Below are 17,302 nucleotides of genomic sequence, written 5' to 3' on the forward strand. Positions count from 1 at the left end.
AAACTTTCCTTTTTTTTTTTTTTTTTTTTTTTTTTTTTTTTTTTTTTTTTTTTTTTTTGCTCATTCTTTTTTTTTTTTTTTTTTTTTTAATTTTTTTTTATTCGATATAATTTATTTACATTTCAAATGATTTCCCCTTTTCTAGCCCCCCCACTCCCCGAAAGTCCCGCAAGCCCCCTTCTCTTCCCCTGTCCTCCCACCCACCCCTTCCCACTTCCCCGTTCTGGTTTTGCTGAATACTGTTTCACTGAGTCTTTCCAGAACCAGGGGCCACTCCTCCTTTCTTCTTGTACCTCATTTGATGTGTGGATTATGTTTTGGGTATTCCAGTTTTCTAGGTTAATATCCACTTATTAGTGAGTGCATACCATGATTCACCTTTTGAGTCTGGGTTACCTCACTTAGTATGATATTCTCTAGCTCCATCCATTTGCCTAAGAATTTCATGAATTCATTGTTTCTAATGGCTGAATAGTACTCCATTGTGTAGATATACCACATTTTTTGCATCCACTCTTCTGTTGACGGATACCTGGGTTCTTTCCAGCATCTGGCAATTACAAATAGGGCTGCTATGAACATAGTAGAACATGTATCCTTATTACATGGTGGGGAGTCTTCTGGGTATATGCCCAGGAGTGGTATAGCAGGATCTTCTGGAAGTAAGGTGCCCAGTTTTCGGAGGAACCGCCAGACTGATTTCCAGAGTGGTTGTACCAATTTGCAACCCCACCAGCAGTGGAGGAGTGTTCCTCTTTCTCCACACCCTCTCCAACACCTGCTGTCTCCTGAATTTTTAATCTTAGCCATTCTGACTGGTGTAAGATGAAATCTTAGGGTTGTTTTGATTTGCATTTCCCTAATGACTAATGAAGTTGAGCATTTTTTAAGATGCTTCTCCGCCATCCGAAGTTCTTCAGGTGAGAATTCTTTGTTTAACTCTGTACCCCATTTTTTAATAGGGTTGTTTGGTTTTCTGGAGTCTAACTTCTTGAGTTCTTTATATATATTGGATATTAGCCCTCTATCTGATGTAGGATTGGTGAAGATCTTTTCCCAATTTGTTGGTTGCCGATTTGTCCTCTTGATGGTGTCCTTTGCCTTACAGAAACTTTGTAATTTTATGAGGTCCCATTTGTCAATTCTTGCTCTTAGAGCATACGCTATTGGTGTTCTGTTCAGAAACTTTCTCCCTGTACCGATGTCCTCAAGGGTCTTCCCCAGTTTTTTTTCTATTAGCTTCAGAGTGTCTGGCTTTATGTGGAGGTCCTTGATCCATTTGGATTTGAGCTTAGTACAAGGAGACAAGGATGGATCAATTCGCATTCTTCTGCATGCTGACCTCCAGTTGAACCAGCACCATTTGTTGAAAAGGCTATCTTTTTTCCATTGGATGTTTTCAGCCTCTTTGTCGAGGATCAAGTGGCCATAGGTGTGTGGGTTCATTTCTGGATCTTCAATCCTGTTCCATTGATCCTCCTGTCTGTCACTGTACCAATACCATGCAGTTTTTAACACTATTGCTCTGTAGTATTGCTTGAGGTCAGGGATACTGATTCCCCCAGATTTCCTTTTGTTGCTGAGAATAGTTTTAGCTATCCTGGGTTTTTTGTTGTTCCAGATGAATTTGATAATTGCTCTTTCTAGCTCTGTGAAGAATTGAGTTGGGATTTTGATGGGTATTGCATTGAATCTGTATAGTGCTTTAGGCAAAATGGCCATTTTAACTATATTGATTCTGCCGATCCATGAGCATGGGAGGTTTTCCCATCTTTATAGGGATGGATTTAAAGTCTATTGTACTTCAGTTGTGTTAAGACATCCAGGGCTTGCTGTAGTAAGAAAGCTTTGTTCTGAGGTGGCCATATTTCCCTGGCTCTTGTTGTTTGTGTTCTTATGTTGGCCTTTAGCAATCTGGTAGTCCATGATTGTTCCCGGTGTGGCAGGTATCAGCATGGTGGACCTAATCTGGGTGTTCTTTGTGGAGCAGCCCTCCAGTGGGAATCCTTGGACTGGATGTTCTTGGTGTAACATGCCTGGATGTTCTTGTGCAGGGCCCCTGGTTGAGGCTGGAGAAGAGGTAGCCAGACAATGAAGCTGGGGAGACAGGACAGTAAACTACTAGTTTCTGGCAGCTGGGCGTGCCCTGGAAGAAGACAGGTGGAAGGGGGAAGGGGTTATATAAGCTGGATATTCCATACAGTGTGCCTGTGGGAGACCAGTGGAGTGGTGGCCAGACAATAGAGCTCAGAGACTTGGGTTTTTATTTTTGTGTGTGTATGTACATGAGTGTGCATGCTCATGCACATGTGAGAGTGCACACACACAGTAGCAGCACATATGGAAATGCTTGTATGCACATGTAGGGCAGAGGTATTGTGCATTAGATGTTGTTCATTGGTGAGTACCTTGTCTCACACTGGTCTGGAACTTTCTGATAAGGCTAGTCTGACTGGCTAGGGAGCCTAGGGAATCATGCCTCTCCACTTCATCAGACACAGGGTTACAAGTGTGTGCTACAGCAGACAACATTTTGATGGAGGCTCTGCGATCGAACTCAGGTCCTCATGTTTGTGCAGCAAGCATTTTACCAACTAGAGCCTTCTCTCCATCCCTAGTGTCTGTTTTTGAGATTTATGTCGAGAAGTTCAAACAATAGTAACAACAACAAAGAGTTCAGAACTAGATTTAAAAATCTTCGTTTCAATATATGTCACTTGAAGGATGCATAGTCTTACCACCACTAAGCAAACATATCTTACATATATTTTGTTCTTCATATCCTCCACAGAGCTGAAGGCATGCCACTGTAAATGAGTTTTATGCTAGCCTCCAGGAATATTGAAATGACAGTGATAATCACACCATGAGTAAGAACATATCTATCACTGGCAAAATGATTTAATATTCCTAAAACTCAAGTAAATCTCATTTGTACTGTTTCCCTGCCTTCTGATTTCATTTTCACTTCTTTGAAAAATTTCTGCATATGACATTGTAAGCTAAGTATAGAAGTGGTGTAAGTAAACTTAGTTTCTTTTCATGTCAACAATATTCAATACATTGTATAGGAGCTGAAGTCAGTTGGTGAAAGGGATAGTTTTGTAGCTATCTCAATCTGGAATGTAACTGTTTTACTCATATACTCTGACTTTTCAGAATGCAAATAACATGTAAATCACAATGTAATTGCCCTTTACTTGATCCACAGTGTGTCTTCTTCAAAGCCAGACCATTCAGGGGATCTTACTGTTTGTAATGAGAGCTCTCCTCCTACACCTATATCTGCATATCACATGCCGTTACATTCGATGTGATTCTCATATAACTACCACCATGCAACTAACTCAAGTTCTGTCTTCATCAAAGATTTAGGCTTGTTTATTAAAATCATTTTATTAACTGGAAATGATCATATAATTCAAGCTAATATAAGATTTACATATTTTCTTATATTAAATATTTGTCATTTTAAACAAGATTTATTATTTTATTATTTATGAGTGTTTTGCCTACATGTATGTTTATGTGCATAGTGTTCTCAGGGGTCAGAAGACATTGGCTCTCCTGGAACATGGAACTAAAGTTATAAAACATCATAATTATGAGGACTGACATGATACTCCAAGTGGGAAATTCCACAGCAGAGAGTTGCATGTATAAATGTGGGGGTTTGAATTAGATGTCCCTCTAGGCTGGGTGCATTTGAATACTTGATTCCTAGTAGATAGATAGCTATCATGGACTCTGACCCTCTCAAACCATAAGTCACAAACAAACTCTTTCTTCCAAAATCTGCCTGGATTATGATGTTTTATCATGGCAATGGAAATGTAACTAATATGAAAATTATTAAATATATAAAAAGTTATTAACTAATAAAAATTATTACATATATGAATAAAAATAGACATGCCCTTTTAAAAACCTATATAATCTTTAACTTTATCCTTATAGTGTTGGCTTTTCTCTCATCCTTAATCAAATATAAAATTCCTTTTCTCTCTTAAAGTATGATTTTATTTTTAACTAAAAGAATTATATCAGGAAGATTGGACAGTGACTAAGCTAATAAAAGTGTTTTCTATACAAGCACAGAGAACCTCACTTCAGATCCTCAGCACCCACATTAAAAGCTTATCATGGTTTTACACACTTGTAATGTCAGTGTTGGCAGGCAACAATTGGCAGACTGGCTCAATAGCCAGAAAATTTAGGCAAAATGTAGAGCTCTATATTCAATAAGAAACTTTGTCCCAGAAAAGGTTGGAGGATGACACTTGACATTTACCTCTGGCCTCCATATGTGCACATATAGGCATACACAGCCACATTCATGTGTGTGCATGCACACACATAAACACTGCTCCCCTCACTTATATCACACAAACAAATTATCCACCAAGAAGGTGGTTCTTAATAATGCACACCATGTGACAGGACACTGATGAGCTCTTGGCCTAGTTTCTTTTTCTCTTTTTGCTTTTGTTCTTAGAGTAAAACCAAAATATACAAAGCTTTTATCTGTCAGCAAGTGGTTCTCAACCTTCCTAATGCTGCAACCCTTTAATACAATTTCTCTTGTGGTGGTGGCACCCCAACATAAAATTACTTAATTGCTACATCAAAATGGTAACTTTGCTACTGTTATGAATTGTAATGTAAATTTATAATATCCAGAATATCTAATATGTGACCTCCACGAAAAGGTAGTTTTTCTCCCAGGGGGTTGAAAACCACTGTTAAAAAGAATATAAGTACTTCAATATTCAAAAAATTCACACAACTATTTCTAGATTAATACTTAGTTGGGTATTATATTTTTTTCTGAACATTTTTATCATAGGCATTAATGATTCAACCTTTTAGATTTTGAACTTTAGGAAAAATTGATTGATTTTTAGTAGGCATGACTTAGGAAAATGCTAGCAGCTTCTAAATATGTGTAGGGATTTGGAGACGACTCAGTGGTTAAAATACTTACCCCTATAATGTAAAGACTGGAGTTTAGAATCCCAGAACCCACATAAATGCCAAGTTTCCATGACATCACACCTGTAATTTGTAGGTTGAGACTGGCCATTCCCACAGCAAGCTGGCCAGGGATACTACCAGTATTGAAAATCTCTGGGTTTGGTTTTAAGACCCTGTCTTTAAGAAGAATAAGGAAGAGCAATTGACAAGTTATAAAACATCATAATTATGAGGCTTGGCATGATACTCCAAGTGGGAAGTTCTGCAGCAGAGAGCTGCGTGTACAAATGTGGGGCTTGAATGAGATGTCCCCGTAAGTTGGGTGCATTTGTTATCAGTGTTACTCCCACCCCACCTAGGCATAGCTGTGCACACATGTGAACATTCACATAAACACTTAGGTACACATGAAAAGGGAAAGAGAAAGGCAAGTATGTATAAAATCACCTTGCTTCAGGTTCCTAATGAATGAAGACACATAATACTAAAAGAAACCCAAGATGCACATCTTCTGATTCCCAGAAAATAAGCTACTCACCTATGGAGTTAATAACTGACATGACTTATTGAAGGAATGATTCTTCTGTTGTTAGAGTTAAGAGTCTATGACGTCAGTAATTTCTGACAGTAGGATCAATGACTATTTGTCCTTTATCTGAATGTTCTGAGTTCTCATTCTTCATGCTGCTCAGAATTCCAGTATGTAAATGCAATCTGCTGCATGCCCTGATGTGGAGTCCCAGGCAGGCACAAAGGTTTAGAATTTTATTGACATCTCATGTTTTTTTTTTCTTCTTGGCAAATCACTGTAGCACCTCTGCACCATTTACAAATACACTTTCACACTCATACACACACACACACACACACACACACAACATGTACTACAATAACATCTCTCAAACACCTCTAGATATGTGTTTATTTGCTAAGAAGAGATATATGTCTCTCTAAACGCATGTTCATGCTAAGATGTTGGACAAAATGGCAGTTTATCTTTCCCAGAGCCGTAGCAGAGTGATCCTAGGACACTGCATTTCATCCTGGGAATGTTGTTGGGGGACCTTGCAGTTAAGGTAGCCATTTCCTATGACAAGATGGCTTTCTGAGACTGGCACATCCCAACTCAGTTCTTCACAGAGTTAGAAAAAGCAATTCTCAAATTCATCTGGAATAACAAAAAACCCAGGATAGCTAAAACTATTCTCCACAGTAAAAGAACTTCTGGGGGAATCAATATCCCAGATCTCAAGCAATACTACAGAGCAATAGTGATTAAAACCTGCATGGTATTGGCACAGGGACAGGCAAGTGGACCAATAGAATAGAACTGAAGACCCAGAAATGAATCCCCACACCTATGGTCGCTTGATCTTCGACAAAGGAGCTGAAAACATACAGTGGAAAAAAGATAGCTTTTTCAACAAATGGTGCTGGTTCAACTGGAGGTCAGCATGCAGGAGAATGCTATTGATCCAGACTTATCTCCTTGTACTAACCTCAACTCCAAGTGAATCAAGGACCTCTACATAAAACCAGTCACACTGAAACTAACAGAAAAGGAACTGGGAAAACCCTTGAGGACATAGGCACAGGGGAAAAGTTCCTGAACAAAACACCAATAGCTTATGCTCTAAGATCAAGAATTGACAAATGGGATCTCATAAAACTACAAAGTTTCTGTAAGGCAAAGGATACCGTCAAAAGGACAAAACGGCAACCAACAAATTGGGAAAAGATCTTCACCAATCCTACATCCGATAGAGGGCTAATATCCAATATGTACAAAGACCTCAAGAAGTTAGACCCCAGGGAACCAAATAACCCTATTAAAAATGGGGTACAGACCTAAACAAAGAATTTTCACCTGAAGAAATTCGTATGGCTGAGAAGCACCTTAAGAAATGCTCAACATCATTAGCCATTAGGGAAATGCAAATCAAAACAACCCTGAGATTTCACCCCACACCAGTCAGAATGGCTAAGGTTAAAAACTCAGGAGACAGCAGGTATTGGCAAGGATGTGGAGAAAGAGGAATATTCCTTCACTGCTGGTGGGATTGTAAGATGGTACAACCACTATGGAAATCAGTCTGGTGGTTCCTAAGGAAACTGCACATGAGACTTCCAGAGGACCCGCTATACCTCTCCTAGGCATATACCCAGAGCATTCCCCAGCATGCAATAAGGACACATGCTCCACTATGTTCATAGCAGCCTTATTTATAATAGCCAGAAGCTGAGAACCCATATATCCCTCAATGGAGGAATGGATACAGAAAATGTGGTATATATACACAATGGAGGTCTATTCAGCAATTAAAAACAATGAATTCATGAATTTTTTAGGCAAATGGATGGAACTGGAAAATATCATCCTAAGCGAGGTAAAGCAATCACAAAAGAATACACATGGAATGCAATCATTGATAAGTGGATATTAATTAGCCCTGAAGCTCTGAATACTGAAGATTCAATTAGCATATCAAATGATTCCCATGAAGAAGGAAGAAGAGGGCCCTAATCCTGGAAAGGCTTGATCTGGCATTATAGGGGAGTACCAGGACAGAGAAAAGGGAGGAGGAAAGATAGGAGAGTGGATGGAGAGAAGAGGACTTATGGGACATATGGGGGGGGGGGGACTGGGAAAGTGGAAAGCTTTTGGATTGTAAACAAAGAATATAGAAAATTATATATATATATATATATATATATATATATATATATATATATATATATATATATGAAAGTTCCATTAACCCGCAGGCTTTAGAATGAAAAGGAAGAAAGCAAATAGTGAGGGCAAACACAATGCAGTATTTTAGGACTGAGGTGTTTACGATGGCCAGACAGTCAGAGAGACCCACAGCTAGAAAAAGAGACTAATGCCCAGACAGAAAGGCCCATTCCTGGACACAGGGCCCCATGGCAAGACAGAAACTTATTGCTGAGCAGAGACCTGTGGCCAGACACAGAGACACATGGCCAGGAACAGAGACCCAACCAAGTTGTTGTTATCAACCAACATATACCAGGAAAGTTCAGAACAAAACTTCAGTATGGAAAACTTGAGAACGCAGATTGGTATGAGTTTTTGAAGTGATTATACACAAACGGCTAGCATTGGATAAGCATTAGTTATTTCAAAATAATCTACAAGTCTACTATCTATCAGTCTATGTATCTTTCATCTATTATAACAATCTTTCTAGCTATCTAGCATCCATTTTTTTGTTTTGTTTTAGTTTTTGAGACAGGGATTCTCTGTGTAGCCCTGGCTGTCCTGGAACTCACTCTGTAGAACCAGGCTGGCCTAAAACTCAGAAATCCGCCTGCCTCTGCCTCCTAGCATCCATTTTTATCAGTTATTGGGAACTTTATACTCAAACTGCCAATGATGATTAAGGTCAGACGACCCACTCAGATTTGCCTTTTATGCAATCTTTCTTTAGTTTTTAATACAGGATATGCTGCATCAAGACCATGAAACAGGAATATACAGGATTAGAGAAATAATGTTTCCATTGCAGGAGTCTCACAAAATGCTGAGTTGAAAACTGAAAAATTTTTGATCAGTACTGAAAAGTTCTGTAATATTTGATAGCAGCCAATTATGACATTGTAGCATTGAACAGATTCTATTATGCAGAACTCTGGGACAAAAGTAGGCCTGAGAGAATACTTGGAATTGTGAATGATAACTTACAGATAAGGTAGCTATAGTAGACAATAACATGGAGACTAAGCCCCAAGGTTTTTATTAAGTTTGTATGTGCATGTGTGCGCGTGTGTGTGTGTGTGTGTGTGTGTGTGTGTGTGTGTGTGCATGTTATGAAGCTTGTGCATGTTCCTCAGAAAACTGGGCATGACACTTCCTGAGGACCCTGTTATACCACTCCTGGGCATATATCCAGAGGATTCTTCAGCATGCAATAAGGACACATGCTCCACTATGTTCATAGCAGCCCTATTTGTAGTAGCCAGAATCTGGAAAGAACCTAGGTGTCCTTCAGCGGAGGAGTGGATACAAAAAATGTGGTATATTTACACAATGGAGTACTATTCAGCCATTAGAAACAATGAATTCATGAAATTCTTAGACAAATGGATGGAGCTGGAGAACATCATACTAAGTGAGGTAACCCAGTATCAAAAGATCAATCATGGTATGCACTCACTAATAAGTGGATATTAGCCTAGAAACTTTGAATGCCCAGGACATAATCCACAAATTAAATGATGTCCAAAAAGAATGGAGGAGTGGCCCCTGGTTCTGGAAAGACTCAGTGCAAGAGTGTAGGGGAATTCCAGAACAGGGAAGTAGGAAGGGGTAGATGGAAGGATAGGGGGACGGAAGAGGGCTTATGGGACTTGCGGGGAGGGGGGACCCAGAAAAGGGGAAATCATATGAAATGTAAATAAAAATATATCAATAAAAACAAAAATGGAAAAAAAAGGAAGCTTGTGCATGTGCACTCATTTTGCAGTCTGCATGGGAAAGTGTGAGAGCAGCTTGTAGGAATCAGTTTTTCAAATTTCCTTGTTGGGTATGGAAATCAATCACAATCAAACAGGTCATCTGGTTAGCAGTAAGCTCATTTACAGAATGAGCCATATCATTAGCTGTAAGCAAAAAGTCTTGACTCACATTTTAGTGAACAAAAATTCTGTAAGAGAAGTAATGTCTTGATAATTTTTCTATGTTGCCAATTATATCTCCTGAATCATACTCAGATGGAGTTACCTAGATTTAGCTTTTAAAACATATTCAAAAATAGGAAAGGAGAGAAGAGAGGTACAAGAGTTAGATGTATAAATCCCACAAATGGAAATAAGGAGATCATGTCTGACAAACTCAGCCAGAGAAGAATGGATGTGTGCATAGAGGATCAGTATAGTCATCACCTACAGTCCTTCCCTCCCCCACATTTGGTGTGTGACTATCCAGTGCCAAAAACACATCACTAAGCTTAATAGCATCTGTTCTGAGCACATATATGTTTCAAGTGACAGAATGTGGTGGATTGTTTTAAAGGATAACATATACTTTTTCTTTTTTTCCCCATCTGACAACACAGTGCATGGCCATATTCCACAAGGGGTAGAATGTTAATTCCAGGTCTGGCATTTTTAAAAATTAATTAGATATCTTATTTATTTGCATCCCAAATGGTCCCCCCTTCTGCTACCCCCTCGTAGAGTTCTCCTCTCCGTTGTTCCCATTTGCCTCTTAGAGGGGTGCCCTTCCTGGGGCATCAAGTCTCTACAGTATTAGGCACATCCTCTCCCAATGAGGCCAGCAGGTCCGACATTTTTGATGCAAACAAAACAAAACAAAACAAAACACAAAACCCACAGCAGCAACTCTTTATTCTTTCCTCTGTTTGAGTCTCTCAGAGCCTAGTCTAGTAGTGTTTCAGCATATTGTGAAAAATATGGAAGCAACTAGCATCAGAAGGGGGCAATGGAACCAGTAGAAAGTGTTGTCTTTAACTATCCTTTAGGTTATGGAACAAAAAGTTAGGGGGCTAGTATTTTCAATTGAAAACTTCAGCACGTAGAATGTAATTTTGTGGTTTTTGCATATTTAAATTTGTTAAATATCAGTAATTTTATGACTCAATGTGATACATTTTTAACAATAAGACAGGTATGCGAATGGTGTGGATGAACATTTGCAAATGTGGCAGTTAAAAAGCAACACTGCTGAGTAGATAGGAGACTAGCTTTTAAAGACCTTACATGTTGCTTCAAGGTTTTGTGGCTTAATGTGATCTGATTGCTGTTTTGGAGATAATTCTCATAGTGCAATGAAGAGTACGCTAGAAGGCTCGGAAATTTAACTTTGTCAATAATTAATTAGTAATACCTTAAAAAAGAAAATCCTTTATGACTAAAAAAAAAATGTGACGGGTAATAACATGCAAATCAAAATTGCAGGAAGGGCTGAGGTAAAAACAAAATATCTGCAAGGTGTAAGCAAGAGGCGGGGGAGAGCAGGCCCTGGAAAGGAAATAACATAAAGTGTGTTTCTTCAGAATGATTCTGCATTTCACATGTGTCTGTGGAATGTTCTGTGGTCATGCTATGCTTCCCATTTCTTACCTGGAAAGTGGGTATGACAGCATTGTCTTAAGAATTTGTTGAGTTTTAAACATGACAGCACATACAAAAACTCAATAGCATCCTGGTATGGAATCAATGAAGTGCTGAGTAATCTTAGTGAGTGTTACATTGAACAAGGGAGAAATGGTTGCTGGTAATACTCCTAAGGTCAGCATTCTTTTTGTTTGTTTGTTTCTTTGTTGTTGTTTTTGTTGTTGTTGTTGTTGTTGTTGTTTGTTTGTTTTTCCTGAGACAGGGTTTCTCTGTGTAGTCCTGGCTGTCCTGGAACTTTGTAGACTAGGTTGGCCTTGAACTCAGAAATCCGCCTGCCTCTGCCTCCCAAGTACTGGGATTAAAGGCCTGTGCCACCACCGCCTGGCTCAGCATCCCTTGAAAAAAATGCAGGAGAAGGGGTAATCTTGGGACTGTGAAGAGAGTAAATTCTGAATGTGGGTCTGGGGGTACTGGACATACTAGTGGGTTTGCCTAATACAGAAACATTTTAGGTCACAGGCTGGACTATATGCATGTAGATTGTAAGGTGATAGCAATAAGTTTGTTTTGTGTCTCAGAAGAGCATGTAGATGTATAATGAGAGAAAAATAATGCAGGAATAGAAAAGTTTAGACAAAGGAAAGCCAGCTAAGTATGAGAAATTAGATTTGGAAGAATTGTTGGTAAACATTGGTAAGCTTTTTTTTTGTGTGTGTGTTATTTGTATGTTTATGTGCCTTGATTAAGTGCAGTAAAGATTCCTCATACAAGGCATGCATACACATGCAAAAACAAACAACCCTCCCAAAATCCAAAACAACCCAACAAAAAGCCCCAAACCAAAAAACAACAATAACAAAATCAAAAATAAACAACTAAACAAAAACTGGTAAAATGCTTAGAGTAGAAACAGAAACTTACAGTCACCAGTATGCATCAGTGTCTCACTAGGAGAAGAAACCAAATCACCACAGCACTCTTCCCCACCCTGCTCCCGGGCCAACCTTCGGAGTAGTTTAACCAAGAACAAGCCTGAGGTTCACTCTCTGCTTCCCTCTCTGTAGCTTATGCTTTTTGTAATAAATGAAATATGTTACATGGTTATGTCTAGATTGTGAGGTCCCCAGACCAGCATAGACCACTAGAAGTCCAACTCATATGTAAAAACAGAGTCTTTATTCAAGCTGGAGCTGGGACCCTCTAGCCTCTTGAGCACAAAGGAAGATGTGGAAGGTACAAGCCTTGCCTATTTATCATGGTAGCAAGGTGAGATACATTCCAACTTGGCGATTTGTTGACATTTGCTTGGCATACTTCTATTGGATAGTAACTACTTGGTATGAATAATGGTTGCTAGCTTAATCACTTAGGTACTTTGTCCTTAAGAACTGATTGGTTGTTAGGAGTGGAGTGGCTATTTGCCCAGGGGAATTGCCAGGGGAATTGTTACCAGGGTGACATGGCTCCCAGAACAAGTTGGAGTTTTTTCAGTAGCTGAATTCATTTAGAGGGCAAGTTAATCATAAAATGGAATCTGGAAGCAAATTGGACTTTGTAAGGTTAAGCTGGATCCTCCAAGCTGGGCCCTTCAGCATGAGTCTAAAGCTGTGCCCCTATGCCTGCATGTTTGTCTTGTCCCCAACAAAGATTTTGCTCTAACTTTATTGAGCAGCACAGAGGTACTGTGGAAAGTAGGAGGGATACTTTATGAAAATCCTTAATATCAGAGTTTTCCAAGAAGTGAAACTTTATTAACTCCAGCTGATTCCAACTAACCCAGACAACAGTGCTATACACATCATTGTAAACAGACTTAAATCCATAGTGCTTCCAATATTTATGGACGATATTTGTTTTATAAGGTTGCTTTCAACTTATTTACTATTTTCAGCATTTATTACTATAATATACATACATATATATGTTACTCTGGTTCAGCTATATGGAAGAGAATATAATTTATGGTTAGTATGGCATGCTAATATTAATTGTGAAAGTTAGTTACATGGAAAACCAAGACAGTAAGGTTGGTTATTACATTGTCCTCTTAAAAGTAAGTTAAACATACAGGTTCAGCACACAGTAGGCTATCAGTGTCAAGTGACCTCAAGGTTCATTACTAACCATCTATGAGGTCCCAAAAGTTCCGGTCTCTTAGAATTTAAGAGATATTCTCAAAATAATGTTTGCCACATGTATGTGCTTCTTGTGTGTCACAAGTATATGCATGCATGTGGAGGGCAGAAGTTAATGTTGAATTTCTTCAATTGATCCACACCTTAATTTTAGACAGGTGTGAATTTTTATTGATCCCAGAATTCACAAATTTGGCTTGATTTACTGGGCAGCAAATCACATGATCTTCCTATCTCTTCTTTCCCAGTGCAAAGATTGCATGCATATGCAGATATGCATATGCATGCATATCTGACATTTCACAAGGATGCTGCAGATCTAAACTCAGGTCCTTAAGCTTGTACAACAAGTAATGTACTGACTTAGTTATCTCCCTATGCTAATGAGGAAAACATTAAGAGTCCAGAGTCTTTCATCATGCTCAACATGACAAGTCTGCAGCATGTCCTGCATGTTCCCTGGTTTTAGCAGCTAATGGGTCAACAGAAATCTTGGTATCCCAGGAGGACATAAGCCAGGAGTGTAGATTAGGTCAAACATCTGAGCTGCCACTGGGCATAGATGACTTTTGAGAATCATGTTTTGGAATGAGAAAACTGAGAAGATTTGAGAATGCAAACAATAAGACTTCTGAAAGAAAGAAAGAAAGAAAGAAAGAAAGAAAGAAAGAAAGAAAGAAAGAAAGAAAGAAAGAAAGAAAGAAAGAAAGAAAGAAAGGAAGGAAGGAAGGAAGGAAGGAAGGAAGGAAGGAAGGAAGGAAAGAAAGAAAGAAAGAAAGAAAGAAAGAAAGAAAGAAAGAAAGAAAGAAAAAATAGAAGGAAGGTCACATGTAAGAGAACAAGGTCTCAGAGGACTTGTTCTTTCTGGTTCTCCAATATTATCCTCTCAGCTAAGTAGACTTTGTGAATCCAAAAGGATGAATTATTATTTTATTATTTTTGCATTGATTTATGTAAGGTGTGTTTTAAAAATCTCATGGGAAAGTGTTTAGTTCTGTTGTGTGTCCTTCTTCATACGATTTCTTAAAAGCAATAACACAATATGCACAGAAACAGAAAGAAATTAATCCGCAGTGACATCTTATATCTGGAGCTGTCTCCTCTGCCAGAAATATAAATAGCTCTTCTTTTGTGCCATGTCTAGGAAGAGCAGAAAACGTGCCTCACTCAGAGAAAACAGTTTTCAATGGAAATATCTTCAATTTTCAAAATAGGTAATTGAGTGATTTCCTCTGCCTCCTAATTGTTTGTGTGTGTGCATGTGCATGCATGCAAATGTGTGTATGTGTGTGCACATGTGTGTGCATTGCATGTGTGTTTTCTTAGAGTCCCAGAGACTGAAAAATATGATATATGTATGTATGTATATATATATATATATATATTTCTTGTAATAACAAGAGATAAATAGACTTAGCCACTGGAACAAGGCTCCTATGTTGTAGTCTTTATTCCCATAGGTCAATTTTGTAGCTACTATAAATAGAAGCAACATAACAGGAAAACCAATATGCCTTTCCACCTGTATCTATCTCAGCAAATAAACTACCATCAAAGTTGAGTATAAGAATGATGGGATAGGAGGCAGAGGTAGGAGGATTATAGCAAGTTAAGGGCCAGCCTGTTCCATGTATCAAGTCCCAGGCAAGTCAAGGGTACACAGTGAAATTACGTCTCGTAAAATAAAACAAAGCAAAAACAAAATAAAACAAGCAAACAAAAACCCAAACCACAGCAACAACATCTTCCAGAAAGAATGATGTGATATTTTTTAATTATCCTGACTACATTTTTGGTGCATCTGTTGTTTGAATTGCAAGGTAAACCTTTTTATCTATCACCATGAGAGCATTCAAGAAAAGCTGATGGGAAACATCCCTGAAATTGCAAGCACATATCTTTCCAGGAAAATATGCTGCACGTGATCTGTTCTCATTGCAGTGGCTCTAATTATGACCCAGACAGCAATGAGTATAAGTCATTTAATATTTTAAATAATTACAGTTTGCTGTCATTATAACCTCATCTAGCAGAGGAAGGATTAAAACCTCTGTTTAATGAAATCTCTAGACTCTGAGAATTTGCATAAGGGATTGAAAGCTGTTAGTGGGAAGACTATTTCTAGCAGTCATGTTTTAGGGCAAACCAGCTAAGAAATGGAGAAAATGGTTTGCATCATAGTTACTTGTCAATACTTATCTGTAAGAAGAATTCTTATATGTAAAAAATTTTTACTTTGCCTAAAATCTGATCAAAACACTTGATATTTTCCACCACATATTCATATATGTTACCTGAACTCTTTGAGTCTCCAGTTTTGTGGAATTTATGCAGGCCTTAAAATTTTCAAGCTTAAAAAAAAAAAAACCAAACTACGTTTCTACTTATAAGACATACTTGCTATGACTGTGGGTAAAGAATAGTATTATAACATCAAAGATGAATGACCACTTACCAAATAAATAAGTTGTGTTTAACTAGCCTTATTAGTAGAGTTTGAATGTTTAAACTGTTCTCCTGAGATATGAACTGAACATCAAGAGACATGGTAATTAGAGGCAGGGTCTCTTTCTGCCCAGAGGATGAATCAAACTATATAGGCTGCTTGCAGGCCAGGGGTATGCAGGCTCCTGCTCCACTCTTTCTTTTTCATAATATTTTTATTATTTGAGAATTTCACATCATGAACCCTAATCACATTCACTTTCCAGTCCTCTCAGGTCCACACCCTCATCCTTTTGACCTTCCAACACTCAAAAAAGAAAAAAAAAAATCCAAGTCTAATTTGTGTTGCCCAAATACTCACTGGAGCATTATCAAATTCCCAGTAGCCAATCCTTGCAAAGAACTGGGTCCTTCTCCACCCACTCCACCACCTAACAGGGCAATCTCTCAGGAAAGTGTCATCCCTGTTTACTGTTCTATAGGCAGTGAATCTGGGAGGGTGGATCCAATAAGTGAAATGGAGTCTCATGCAATAGTCAGCTCTATTCAGAGCACCCAACAATGTATACTCTGAGGATTAAAAAGAGTCAAATGAGTAAACCACAAATTTACACCCACAAGGGCAAGCCACACGTGGCAGACAAGCTGCACACAACAAAAACATGCTTTGGCATAGAGGCACATACACAAACAAAAATAGCCAGTTGTAATGGATACTCTGAAGTAAACTCAGTCCTATTCACTACACCTGGAAGGAGCACAAAAACACAAAGAACCTTTCTATGTTTTGTAGAAACTGAAGTCCCAAGACTCTCATTTTCTTAGAGTTTTCTCACAAGTTCTCAGAATTCTCTTCACATGGCTACATTCTTGGACCATTGCCCTGACCCCTTTAATTCTTTAAATGAAGGATATCCAGAGTGATTTTTGAGTTGAGATGTTGAGATCTCATTGAAATTTGATGTATTAGTATCCTATAATCAAGCAAATTATAAACATAATTAATATGAGAACAGTGAAAACATTGTATATAATACGCTGCCACCAATAACCGGGATCCAAACTATGTCCAGTACTTTTGGTAACACTATTATATTGATCAGAATAATCTAGATAATAGTTTTAAAAGAGACATATACACTCCTGTAATCCCAGCACTTGGGAAGCAGAGGCAGGAAGATTTCTGAGTTCGAGGCCAGCCTGGTCTACAGAGTGAGTTCTAGGACAGCCAGGGCTATACAGAGAAACCCTGTCTCAAAAACAAACAAACAAACAAACAAAAAACAAGATAGATAGATAGATAGATAGATAGAGAGAGAGAGAGAGAGAGAGCATAATCTAATATTTGAATTTAGTAGAAATACAAATACTATGATGTCCTATGAAATGGGAAATGCTTTGCCCCTAGAGGTGTTGCAGATGTGGCTGCTGTGTCACATGTGCATAAGTAGGTGTCAGAAAAGCGAAAGACTCTATGAACACTTGAATAGTTAGAAGCCTAACACTCAGAGCCTGAGACCACCAGTCCAGTGCCTCTCAGGCCTGGGTCAGTAGGGTAAAGCTGGCCTTGCTTGCTGAGTTTGCTGATTAGCTCCCCAAAGGGCATGAAAGCTGATGGACCAGTTCAGATATCTCTCAGACCCAGATCC

The 17,302-nt window shown here is 38.6% G+C and overlaps 1 pseudogene; it reads left to right on the top strand.

The window, feature by feature from the left end:
• The first annotated feature begins 17,050 nt into the window (after positions 1-17,050).
• Positions 17,051-17,159, top strand: LOC127681969 (uncharacterized; annotated as a pseudogene).
• The last annotated feature ends 143 nt before the right edge of the window (positions 17,160-17,302 follow it).

This window comes from Apodemus sylvaticus, chromosome 3 (genome assembly GCF_947179515.1).
Source record: "Apodemus sylvaticus chromosome 3, mApoSyl1.1, whole genome shotgun sequence".
Lineage (NCBI taxonomy): Eukaryota > Metazoa > Chordata > Mammalia > Rodentia > Muridae > Apodemus > Apodemus sylvaticus.